Below are 14,192 nucleotides of genomic sequence, written 5' to 3' on the forward strand. Positions count from 1 at the left end.
TTGTGGGCGTGTTCGCTGAACATTTAAATTCTCAGTAACTGATCTAAAATTCTTATAAACAAATTCTCTGTACATCTTTTATAATAAAGGCAAGAGACAAATGTATTCGATGGCCTCACATTTTTGGCAGTCCGGTGTTCAGGAACAAGTTAATATTCGAAGCGATTAACACCGCAAGGAATTTAAAACTGAATTAAAACCCAGTTGGTGTTGTATCGCTGTTCGCAAATACAGAATTGATCGCTAAAAAGTATAAAAATTGATCACTGTGACAGTTTTCGATCACTTATTCTATTTTATATCGATCAATTCTTTAATTTTTGCGATCCATTTTTATGTTCTTGCGGTCATTTCTTATTTTTCACCATCGAATCCAAGCTTGAGTATTTGTTGTTTCAATTATCATTTTTCATTGTCAATTTCACTTGACACTTAGTGTTACTTGACTTTTCACAGCTTAATTGCTAATATAACCTACAACATTACCCGTCCCAGCTAATGTAGATTACCTACGACAGATAATGTAAATTACCTGCGACAGCTAACATTTGACGGATACATTATCTGTCACAGGTAATGCTTCACAGATAGCCTACTTACAGGAAGCTTTGGGGCACGTTACCAGTCACAGATAATTTAATTCTATAACATTACCTGTGTCAGCTAACTTTTCGTAACATTACCATCTGCAGGTAATCTTTTTGAAAAGATTATCTGTCACAGGTATTGTGAAAAAATATTTTTTGTCAGTGCACCAAAATCCAATGCATAATTCATGTTAAAAGAGACCATCCGAATATATATTATGCGAATGAGGAAGTATTTTCACAATTCTCACAATGTGACGACCAAATTGATAAAGATAAGGACTCGATTGATAGTAACGCTACAACTGACTTAGACACTATTCTAAAACTAATTGCAGAAGGAGAAAAGAAAGAAAATTCGGTGAATGAAAGTGCAATTCCAAAAGAACGGGAGGATGCGTCGAATTCTCACATTTTGAAGGCGATGGTGTTGTGGATAATGTTTCAACTGAATCTATTAAAAATAGAATAGGTCATTTGAACAAGTATGTTAAAGTAACCAAGCGAATACCGAAAGGAGCAAGATTTGTAGATGCTCAATCCTCAATCCATAAACTCCAGTAATGGCACCATCAAGCAAAAGAATCTTCCATTACATAAAAGAGTGGAAGCTAAAACATTTGATGGTGACATTCGTGGTGCGACGAAGCTTCTCATGTCGTCAGATACATCGGCTGATCAAGATGAAGTTACCTGTAACTTACTCAAAGAAAAACACCCAGGCCCATCAATAGATTTAGATCTACCTGAACCACCCGACGCTACATTCATTCCATTAATAACAACGGAAGAAGATGTTCGAAAATCAATTAATAGTTTCTATAACGGTTCGTCAGCAGGTTGCGATTTGATTTCTCCTCAGCATTTGAAAGATTTGATTGCCATTTCAAATGGAGATTCTGGCACCAGACTTCTTAAGTCAATAACGTCATTATCAAATTTCAATCTGTGAAATCATGTCCGGAGCGTTAGCGGAGGACTTGACGCAGTCTAACTTCCAAAAAAAGAACGAAGAAATTTTTTTGAGACGCGGCAACTATATATAGGCGACAATTTAAGTTTCTTTCCTTTGTCCTGTATCACCACAAATCCTATTCTATCTTATTCGCGCTTCAAATACGAGCAAAACGAGCTATCACTCGACTATGTAACTTTAAAATTGCCGGAGATACATCGTTTTGAAGTTGGTCATTTTGATAGAAAATGCACCAAATTAACGTTTTCCAAACAATCAAAATCTTTCAACTTACTCTGTATGTTTCTATCTGTCTATCTGTCTATCTGTCTATCTGTCTATCTGTCTATCTGTCTATCTGTCTATCTGTCTATCTATCGACGGTCGATCTCGGAAACTAGTCAGCCAATCTCCATGAAATTTTGCAGGAACCTCGGGGTGGGCATAAAAATGAAAATGTGATACGCCACTACTCCAGGAAAAACCAGAATTTTGTTTTATTGGCCTCGAAGTGGTTTCTGAGTGTGGTTTTCGAGGGTCGGGAACGCGTTTTCAGCTGTAGCCCAGCTGTATTGAAACCTGCAGGGGCGTGTGACCCATCAAATGAAAGGTATTCGCCACACGAATCGAACAAAAAAATAATTAGAAAAATTGGTGCAGATTTGGTTGAGCTAGAGTGGTCAGAGTGACCAAATTTTGAGCTACTCGAGCGTAGGATGAAAGGACTAATATTTTTTCGCTTATGAGAGATAGAGATTTACTTTCTTCGGCAAAGTCTCAGAGTTTTACGAGTAGAACACATTGGCATATGTGAAAAATGTCGAAAGTTGGAAATGGGTGGGTCAATTATGCTTTTAGAGGTATTTCTTGAATGGTGGCAGATAGAGAGTTACTTTCTTCGGCAAAGTCTCAGAGTTTTACGAGTAGAAAAGAAGGGCATTTGCGAAAAATGTCGAAAGTTGGAAATGGGTGGGTCAATTGGGGTTTTGGAGATATTTCTTGAATGCTGGCAGATAGAAAATTACTTTCTTCGTCAAATTTTCGAATTTCGTCAAATTTTCGATTTTCGTTAAATTTCGTCAAATTTTCGAATTTCGTCAAATTTTTTAATTTTCGTCGAATTTTCGAATTTCGTCAAATTTTCGAATTTCGTCAAATTTTTTAATTTTCGTCGAATTTTCGAATTTCGTCAAATTTCGTCAAATTTTCGAATTTCGTCAAATTTTCGAATTTCGTCAAATTTCGTCAAATTTTCGAATTTCGTCAAATTTCGTCAAATTTTCGAATTTCGTCAAATTTCGTCAAATTTCGTCAAATTTTCGAATTTCGTCAAATTTTCGAATTTCGTCAAATTTCGTCAATTTTTCGAATTTCGTCAAATTTCGTCAAATTTTCGAATTTCGTCAAATTTTCGAATTTTGTCAAATTTCGTCAAATTTTCTAATTTCGTCAAATTTTCGATTTTCGTAAAATTCTTGAATTAAAACTGTAAACTGTTATAAAAAGCAGTGTTGATTACACTTCTAAAACGACTGATATCCCAACAAAAATCTCTTCGAGAAAAGTATGATGCAGTCTTTGAAATACAATTTCTAAAATGAATGATATCGCTAGAGTTGACGCTTTCAGCTTCGTTACGCAAAAATTAAATTTTACACGCAATTAGTTCAAACAAGCTGGCTTAGTTTTTCTCATCATCTGCCAAATAATTTTTACCAAAAAAAATTTGACTAGAAACAACCAAAATTTTACCAAAAAAATCTGCGTCGCATGCGGCAGATAAATTTTTTTGCTGGTCTGTTCCTGAACATTTGCCACTTTGCGACGCAGATTTTTTTGGTAAAATGTAACCTTAAACAAACAAACACAAAATGTTACAACACAACAACCCAAATACCATCGAAGCTTACAATGAAGGTCCATTATGATGCACTAAAAAGTTGGCAAAAATAGCAGATGTTTGGTTAGTCCACAATGGCCAAAAGCTACACAAATATCAGAATCAAAATATTGATCGCGCCAGAATAATTGTGACAAATCGAACGGTATATCAACAAAATTTGACAGTTCACAAATCACAGCTGTTCCGAATACTCAGTGCTTCCGAATGAACCATTCGCCAATTATTTTTTTTCAGAAAAAATTTTAACCAACAGAATTTTGACTGAAAAATTTTCAACAAAAAATTCTGCGTCGCAAAGTGGCAGATGCTCACGGACAAACCTACGAGAACATTTAATCTGCCACATGCGACGCAGAATTTTTTGTTGAAAATTTTTCAGTCAAAATTCTGTTGGTTAAAATTTTTTCTGAAAAAAAATAATTGGCGAATGGTTTGGAAAACTAGATCAGCTAATTTCAATTAATTGGCTGTGAAATTCAATTTTGCGTAACGACGCTGACAGCGTCACCTCTAGCGATATCACTTGTTTTAGAAGTTATCACACATATAGACTGTAGACTGCGTCCAACTTTGCTCTGAAAGAGTTTTTGCCGGGATCGTATTTGGGGCAAGATTGCCTGCTCTTCAAAAGAAGGAAGGTGGAATACGCCCTATTGCTATCGGTTCGGTTTTTAGAAGAATTACAGCGAAAATTGCATGCGGTAGTGTTCGTGAAGAAATTGGATCATATTGACGTCCCAAACAAGTAGGTTGCAATACAAGGAGTGGTTGTGAAGCTGCTGTCCATGCCTGTCGATCTTATGTGCATCGAAATCGAAAATCAAGGAAAGTTATTTTGAAAATCGACTTCAGGAATGCATTCAATTGTGTAGAACGCGATACCTCGGTGAGAACGATTAGAGAAAAGACTCTATCAATTTTCGTTTTTATGTGGCAATGTTATTCTACAACGTCATGTTTGTTTTTCGGTTATGACCAAATATCTTCTCAGTTTGAAGCCCTACAAGACGATCCATGTGGACCGATGGCATTTTCTTTGAGTATTCACCCAATTATCGAAATGCTGACTTCAGAACTAAATGTATGGTACTTAGACGACGGTACTTTGGGTGGTGATACAGAAACAGTCCTCCATGATTTCGAAATTTTGATTGAAGAATGTAGAAAAATTGGTCTAGAAATAAATCCAACCAAATGTGAAATTTTCTACTGTGGAATGAAGGACAAAGACATAACGAAGAAATTCGATAATCTTTCACCAGGTATTAAAGTAGTATCAGACGGTCTTCAACTAGTAGGTGCATCAATTACGGAAGAAGCTGAGGAGAGAGTCTTCAACGAGATGCACGACAAAATAAAAGTTTTGTTCGTAGGGATGGGAGACGTTCAAAATTACCGATAATATCAATCGAAAGAAATTATCGATAATCGATTAATCATATCGTTATCGATAATTTAATAATTATCGATAATTATCAAAATATCGAAATTCGATAATTGTCAAAATATCGATATTTTGATATTTATCTAAAAATTCATGATTGTCGATTATCGATATTTTTTTGATAATTTTCGATGAAAAAAGTCGATAATCATTATCATTATCGAATTGTGCTGGAGTACCTTGAGTCTACTCTACATCATGTCCGGAGCGTTAGCGGAGGACTTGACGCAGTCTAACTTCCAAAAAAAGAACGAAGAAATTTTTTTGAGACGCGGCAACTATATATAGCCGAACATTTCAGTTTCTTTCCTTTGGCCTGTCTCGCCACAAATCCTATTCTATCTTATTCGCGCTTCAAATACGAGCAAAACGAGCTATCACTCGACTATGTAACTTTAAAATTGCCGGAGATACATCGTTTTGAAGTTGGTCATTTTGATAGAAAATGCACCAAATTAACGTTTTCCAAACAATCAAAATCTTTCAACTTACTCTGTATGTTTCTATCTGTCTATCTGTCTATCTATCGACGGACGATCTCGGAAACTAGTCAGCCAATCTCCATGAAATTTTGCAGGAACCTCAGGGTGGACATAAAAATGAAATTGTGATACGCCATTACCCCAGGAAAAACCAGAATTTTGTTTTATTGGCCTCGAAGTGGTTTCTGAGTGTGGTTTTCGAGGGTCGGGAACGCGTTTTCGGCTGTAGCCTAGCTGTATTGAAACCTACAGAGGCGTGCGACCCATCAAATGAAAGGTATTCGTAACGCGATTCGAACAAAAAATTAATAATTAAAAACATCGGGTCAGATTCGTTTGAGCTAGAGTAATTAGAGTGACCAAATTTTGAGCTACTCGAGCGTAGGATGAAAGGACTAATATTTTTGCGATTATGAGAGATAGAGAGTTACTTTCTTCGGCAAAGTCTCAGAGTTTTTCGAGTAGAACAGAGGGACATATGTGAAAAATGTCGAAAGTTGGAAATGGGTGGGTCAATTAGGGTTTTAGAGATATTTCTTGAATGGTGTCAGATAGAGAATTACTTTCGTCAAATTTTCGATTTTCGTCAAATTTTCAAATTTCGTCAAATTTCGTCAAATTTTCGAAATTCATCAAATTTTCAAATTTCGTCAAATTTTCGAATTTCGTCAAATTTTCAATTTTCGCCAAATTTTCGAATTTTGTCAAATTTTCAAATTTCGCCAAATTTCCGAATTTCTGTTATAAACTGTTATAAAAAGCAGTGTTCTAAAACTTCTAAAACGACTGATATCCCAACAAAAATCTCTTCGAGAAAAGTGTGACGCAGTCTTTTCTAAAATGAATGATATCGCTGGAGTTGACGCTTTCAGCTTCGTTACGCAAAAATTAAATTTTACACCCAATTTTAGTTCAAACAAGCTGGCTTAGTTTTTCTCATCATCTGCCAAATAATTTTTACCAAAAAAAATTTGACTGTAAACAACCAAAATTTTACCAAAAAAATCTGCGTCGCAAAGTGGCAAATGTTCAGGAACAGACCAGCAAGAAAATTTATCTGCCACATGCGACGCAGATTTTTTTGGTAAAATTTTGGTTGTTTCCAGTCTAAATTTTTTTGGTAAAAATTATTTGGCAGATGATGAGAAAAACTAAGCCAGCTTGTTTGAACTAATTGGGTGTAAAATTTAATTTTTGCGTAACGAAGCTGAAAGCGTCAACTCTAGCGATATCATTCATTTTAGAAAAGACTGCGTCACACTTTTTTCGAAGAGATTCGTCTAATGCGTCCAATATCGACCATGTTTCCACTGAATCGAAAGCTTTTTCGAAGTCTATGAATAGCAAGGCTATGTCGATGTTGTATTCACGACACTTCTCAATAAGCGTTCTCATCACCTGCAAATGGTCGTTTGTGCTGAAACCAGATCTGAAAGCATACATATATGTGTACAGGTGCCTGCTGTACTGTTTAGCAGTTCAGCCCCTTGCATTTCTTCGTCTAATCTAAAATCTATGGTAGCGAGGACACGTTCACGAAAGAATTTTTGTTTAATTGCTTACTGTTTATTATTAATACGAATGATCTCACCCTTTCAGCGTTACCCATATGTTATACTTTGATGGGGTGGCCCGGGCAACTCAGTTTTTATCTGTTAAGTACTCATGTGCGCTGCTACTAAAAAATTTGTGAGATTTGCATCAAGTGGTTGCCATATTTTAGACCACAAATTATATAATTACGAACGATCATTTCAGACTTGTGTGGCCTTTATATAATCGTTTAAATTCATCCCTTTCAGATTATGTACCAGATTCAACCGATGCGCCCCTACTGACAAAAAATATTACCTGTGTCCTTTCGTAATGGTCCTTTCGTAACAAGACAGTACCATTTTTATATACCGCTATAGGACAGGTGACCGAACACCTTAGTAGTGAATGTAACAGGTTTTGCAACACACGGAAAAATTCTATCGTTTGTGATTCTGAAATGTTTGTTCAAGTGATGAAAATGAAAAATAATATTTTGCAAAGCTTAAAATGGATCGAAAGATATTGGAATTCGGAGTGGTAATTTGTTGCAGTATAATGATCTGATGCATGCATGCAAATAACTACTATTCATGTGGTATACCGTTCTGTGATTGGCTGAATAAAATTCCAATTTAATGAATTCGTGCCGTGAGTAATGATTGGTTATGAGAACAGTGTGTGTGTGTGCGTTATGCAATTAAGTCGATTAATACGAGAGTGTTACGGAATTATTGGCGCGAATAACGCGTCATGCATCAGGTACATCAGGTAAAAAAAATCGTAAAATGTCTCCGCCTATTGTATGTACCTGTGAGACCCGTCGTGTGTGTTCCACTTATTTCACTGTGCGTTGTGGCATCACAATCAATGTGTAAACAAAATTACGAAACTGTTGGTAAAAAGGAACATATTACATTTGATGTATAAAGTCGTTGTATATGTGTTGCGCAATGTTCGTGTTATTCGGAGTTGTTGTGATGAACGCGCAAAATATCAGAAAAATCCGTGGCATTTCAACGCAACAATTTTTGGTTGGTTTCAACGGTGGAGTTAAAAGATGGAAAATTTACGCATCAGAAATTTTTCCTTCGCAATTGGTTGCTAACCAATGGTTAGGTGAGCCGCGCAATTCACTTACAAAGCGGTCACTTTTAGACAAAAGCTGCTAAGACAAAATCACCGCAGGAAGTCACCACATTACAGCTCATCTGCGAGAAAGAATTGCTTTTGATGAAACTGCTCATCACCATGATGTAAGTTCAACATAAAAACACAGAGGACTAGTATAGAATCTAACGGGGAAAACACATCAGCAATTTTTGAGTTGCTGAGAGCGACAATGATTCTGCGTTTTCCAATGTTTAACGCATGCTACAAATGGGATTACAATGGAAAACGCAGTATGAATAGTCCAAGTTCTTATGTCGAAAGAAATGTCTTCAAAGAAATATCTTTGACTACCAAACTTCTTTATTCTACATAGGAAAAAATCCCCCTACCTCTCCTCCCACTCACTTGGCAGCACCTACTTTATTTACTCGTATAGGGTGCGCAACAAAACCTACGAAAACGAGCTCACATTAATTAAATCAAATTAAATCAGGTGCACAGCTGCAGAAGCAGTCACTCATTTACATCACATTCGATCACAGATCGATGTCCAAGTCTCTTATATATATTCACACGCGTCGTCATTGATGTTTAAAAAATCCATGAACTCACCTCCGTACTTTCGTTCAGGGCAGTTTTTCACTATGTGATGGATTGTCTGAGCCTCACATCCACAGTCGCAGTTGGCACCTACATCTCGACCTATCCGTGCTCTTTCAATATCAGCCTATTTCCTGTCATCCACAAACATTGATCAACCTGGTACTAGACCTCGACCCACTCTTCGAAACGGTGTGGAATGTATGGCATGGCGCGAAGTGGCGTGGTTGTATTTCTTATCAGTCAAAAAACTCTTAAAGGGTAAAGTGACGCATGTCCTTTATCTTACTTAAAAAATAACTGATATCGCTGAGGGTGACGCATTGTGCGCCGTACGTAAAATTCTTATCCACAAAATATTGACCCAAAAATTTTTGAAAGAAAGTTTTACAAAAAGAAATTTGCGTAACAAGTGGCAGACGATTCGGCTTTCTTCCGTGTAAATTCTCTCGTAAATTCTTTCAGAACATTTTTTGTCAATATTTTGTGGATAAGAATTTTACGTACGGCGCACAATGCGTCACCCTCAGCGATATCAGTTATTTGTAAGTAAGATAAAGGACTTGCGTCACATTTACCCTTTAAGGGTTTTTTGACTGATATCTGTACTTTTGTAAGTTTTAAGGTTAAGGTTAAGGCCAGTTATAACATATCAAAAGTTTTTTTTTAGAGACGAAGAAAGCAATTTTATATGTCCCGTGCCGTGACATTAAAGATAATACCAAAACCACATTTGAAACCGGAAAATCCAACTACCCGACAATTTTCATATTTGCCACTGTTTTCTGCCTCTAAAACACTGAGACTTTGTCGAAGACACCAACCTTTAAATTGAAACACTCTTCCAGTTTTGGACATTTCGTCCGTATTCTACTCCCAAAACTCTGAAGACTTTGCCGAAGACACCAATTCTCCATCTGCCGCGCCAACAGAGATAGCTCTAAAAACCTAATTAAAACAGAAAATTCCAACTTCGCGACATTTTTCTCCAATACCGTCTAATTCTACTCACAAAACTCTGAGACTTTGCCGTAGAAGCCAACCCTCCATCTGTCACAGTTCCCGAAATAAGTCTAAAAACTGATAGTGACCAAATTTTTCCGCTTTTTGTACATACTGCCCTATTCTACTCCCAAAACTCTAAGAATTTGCCGAAAAAACCAACCTTCCATCTGCCACAGTTCTCCAGATAAGTCTAAAAACTGATAGTGACCAAATTTTTCCAGTTTTTGAACATACTGCCCTATTCTACTCCCAAAACTCTGAGACTTTGCCGAAGAAACCAATCTTGCATCTGCCACAGTTCTCCAGATAACTCTAAAAACTGATAGTGACCAAATTTTTCCAGTTTTAGTACATACTGCCCTATTCTACTCCCAAAACTCTGAGACTTTGCCGAAAAAACCAACCTTCCATCTGCCACAGTTCCGGAGACAAATCTAAAAACTGAAATTGACTAAATTTTTCCAGCTGCCCAACCATACCACACAATTTCCAACAAGAAACACATCCCAAAACAACACACATGACCAGACCATTCATTTCATGCATCAAAATATACAACACACCACACACACACAAATTGGCATATCCCAAGATATGTGTTTTTTCCAACTTTTGAAAATTCCGTTCTTATTTTTGGGCCATTATTAGCCTATAACCAAAAATTCAGGAAAATCTATAGAAACGTTTAGGAGTTGCTGGATTCATTTTTCCAGAGGAATTAACTAACTAACTAACGTAGGCGATTGGCGACTAACTCGTATTGATGCCTATATTCTAAATATCTAAGTTTGGGGGTCGTTGGAGTTAAGGAGGAGAATTCAAAAAGTTGCTGTAAATATGATCCGCCGTCCTCAAAAAAAATTTGTTAAAACATTTTTGGTAGTGGACTTGCGTCACGCCCGCTTACTAACGTGCGGGCATGATTTAGGCTAGGATTCTATGGAAGAAAAATCTGAAATCGATATAAATGTTGAAATTACTTACTCGAATTGTGGTAGACCTCACGAACAATTTTGAGTTCGGGCTTCTATGTCAATCTGCACGCTGGGAAATTTATCGAAAATTTGACAATGGGATAGAGGGGTCAAAGTTGTGGAATTATTTTTTTTTAGTGTCGTCAACCGGTAATACCAGTAAAATAACCGGTTTAGTGTAAAACTTTTTCTTATACCATGACTATCAGAATTCCATACCCTATCGATTGCAACCCAATCAGTTCTATATCACCCACAGAGCACTCTAGGGAACCTTGGTCCGGGTGCTCAGGACTGCACGGTTGAAAATCAAAAATTTTTGTGGAATGTGGTTCAGGGTCGCAAGCAGACTAAGTAAGAATATCCAAAAATATCAAATTTGCGACGTTATGTTTAATTAAAATCCATTCAACCACACAGATCTGTGGGGCTGGGTCTCGATATCCGGCTTTTCAGTAAAAAAAATTCCAGGTATCCTAGAAAGTAAGGTGCTTGGCTAAAGTTCTCAATGTCTGGGCTGCTGAAAAACAGATGAATGGAATAAGAAACTCGCACACGTTTGGCTAGTTGTTGTCTCTCACAGACACAGAGAGACAGTTATAAATATTGTCATCAACAGCAATAGATAAGAAATTAACATAGAAGTTAAGATTGTACTATAGCATAAAGGTTTAATGCTTCCATGTTTACAAAAATCCAAGGATATACACTTTTGAGTTTTCGGCCTAACGACGCTGAATACACCTGAGGCTTGATTTCCACTTACCAAAAAAGTACTCCATGTGAGAGATAAAATTGATTTTTTTTTCAATTTTTGCTTTGTTTACTTGAGAGCTTGCTCTCTCACGGCTCTCTACATATTTAAAAAAATATTCTATTGTTTCAGCTGAAAGTAAATCATTCGTCATTTATGGAAACAAGACGTTATCGACCACATCCTAGCGACTGAAGACAACATCATTGGAATGTATACGTTTGCCATTCGAAGGAGGACGCTAAAAGGTTAATTCTAATTTTAAGTTCATTGAACGATTGATGCGTTACGCGAGTGTTTCGTTTTATGTGATAAGAGAGCAGGGGCTGCGGAAAAATTTTGTGATCATTTTATAACACACTATCTATAAGAGTAAATTACTTTGTACATTGCAATGATCAACCAGTGCATCACAGTTTCAATTTATGTAAAAGTGAATGTTAGTTTGGGTAGGTAGAATGAGTGGAAATAAAAATTTTTGGCCGGTCTGGCAAGTTTTCCATACAATCGACACAAAATTTTGGTAATTCCCTCGCTTCGATCAACTTTATTATCGAAACATTTTCAATGAGGCGATACAGTCCCTAAGCCTGTGAGGGATTCGTTTGAAAAACAGCCTACTGAAATCGGACGCATTTTCCAGTGGACTTTTTTATATGTGCCTAGAAAGGTATTCGACCCTAGAAGCCAAAATCACTTTCAAAAAAATTCTTCGAAGTTTGTGTGGCTGGTGAAAGGTGATCAAAAACCGAAAACTTGCACTTTTCTTACCAAAATTTCTCTAGTTACACGAGCCGTACATGGTGGCGTGGGGTGTCATTAGAAAGGTAATCACACGTACTATTGAGCCGAATAGGGACTTATTGGGTTTAAAATTCATCGACACTGAAATATGTGCTGGGAGAGAAAACGTACTAAAACGATAAAAGCTGTCAAAAGATGTGACAGAAGAATAAGCTAAATATACTCAAATCAAACATTTCTACAAGCATTTCTACAGGTTTAGGGACTGTACATAAGAAAAACGTAGGCTAAAAGAACCTGTGTTTCTAACACTGATTTTGAGCTAATGGCATGGAACTAGCTCAAAATCCTGTGTTTGGCGCGTTCCACGATATAGCCCGAACGCCGAGCGGAGAATTCTTATGGGCAAATGGAAAAACGGTTTTCACACGAAATGACAATTTATTTAACACAAAAAGTTCGAACTAACACACTGATATTTGTCGACAATTATTCACAATTGTATAGAAATACATCATGCCCGCACGACGCAAATTTATTTTTGTAAAATTTTCTTTCACTTTGGGTTAATTTTTTGTTGTTAAAACTGTACGGCGCACAATGCGTCACCCTCAGCAATATCAGTTATTTTGTAAGTAAGATAAAGGACTTGCGTCACATTTACCCTTTAAGGGTTTTTTGACTGATCACAATTACACTGAGGGATTCTTTTGAAAAACATCCTACCGAAATCAGACGCATTTTCCAATGGACTTTTTTATATGTGCCTAGAAAAGATTTCGGCCCTAGGAGCCAAAACCACTTTCAAAAAAATTCTTCGAAGCTTGTGTGACTGGTGAAAGGTCGTGTGGGGTGTCATTAGAAAGGTAATCACATGTACTATTGAGCCGAATAGAGACTCATTGGTTTTAAAATTAATCCGCACTGAAATATGTGCAGTTGAAGTTTTCAACCGAAAATTTGCACTTTTCTTACCAATATTTCTCCAGTTACACGAGCCGTACATGGTGGCGTGGGGTATCATTTGAAAGGTAATTTTATGTGCTTTTGGGCCAAATAGGGTCTTATGGGGGTTTGAAAGCATCTACGATGAAATATGAGAAGTTGAAATGTTTAAGTTCCCATATTTCATCGCATATACATCCAAACCCCATAAGACCATATTTGGCCCAAAAGCACATAAAATTACCTTTCAAATGATACCCCACACCACCATGTACGGCTAGAGAAATATTGGTAAGAAAAGTGCAAGTTTTCTGTTGAAAACTTCAACTGCACAAATTTTAGTGTGGATTAATGAGTCTATTCGGCTCAATAGTACATGTGATTACCTTTCTAATGACACCCCACACGACCCTGTACGGATCGTGTACCCGGAGAAATTTTGGTAAGAAAAGTGCAAGTTTTCGGTTTTTGATCACCTTTCACCAGTCACAAAAGCTTCGAAGAATTTTTTTGAAAGTGATTTTGGGTTCTAGGGTCGAAGTTCTTTCTAGGTACCTAGAAAACACGCCCGATTTCGGTAGGCTGTTTTTCAAGAGAATCCCTCACTTGAATTGTCAAAACGATCTTCAGAAATTGCACAGAAACAATTGACGTCTATTTTCATTTCCTCTTTCATTGGTTTTGGGAAAGGGGGAATCGGAGCGGTGACAATTTTGATAATTATCGCGTCTCCATTGAGATTGGTTGTTTAGGAATCGAAAATAGTCCGATCGTGGTCGGTATTGTGAATTTGAAAAACGCCCACGATTGTAGTAACGTTGTTGATCGTTTGGAATCGGATTTTTTTGGTTCGTCGGAGGGTTGGTAGAATCCAGGGACGATTTTAAGACCTCTACGTAGGGTTCTTCTTCGATTGCCTTTCTAACTATGTCATCCAGGGTTTTGGGTTTTCGTGTTCTATTTTAAAACTTTGTATAACGTTTGAATTGTTAAGCAGTTTGAAGTTTTGTCTCATTTGATCTGCGAAATCCTTTGCAGATTGAGATGACTGTTGTTTCAAATGTACTAATTCGTTCTGGAACCTCTTTGGTATTAGATTGTCTTCACCGACGTAACGGCTTAGACTTGTGTTCAGAGGTTTTAGGTTTTGCTG

At 37.0% G+C, this 14,192-nt stretch overlaps 1 long non-coding RNA gene across 1 annotated transcript; it reads left to right on the forward strand.

Annotated features, from left to right (window-relative positions):
• Positions 1 to 1,218: 1,218 nt before the first annotated feature.
• Positions 1,219 to 13,346, forward strand: LOC119084718. Its single transcript, XR_005089122.1, has 3 exons — positions 1,219 to 1,535; positions 4,540 to 4,545; positions 13,336 to 13,346. It is a non-coding gene; the product is annotated as an uncharacterized LOC119084718 (long non-coding RNA).
• Positions 13,347 to 14,192: the final 846 nt, after the last annotated feature.

This window comes from Bradysia coprophila, unplaced genomic scaffold, assembly GCF_014529535.1.
Source record: "Bradysia coprophila strain Holo2 unplaced genomic scaffold, BU_Bcop_v1 contig_88, whole genome shotgun sequence".
In the NCBI taxonomy this organism is placed as follows: Eukaryota; Metazoa; Arthropoda; class Insecta; order Diptera; family Sciaridae; genus Bradysia; species Bradysia coprophila.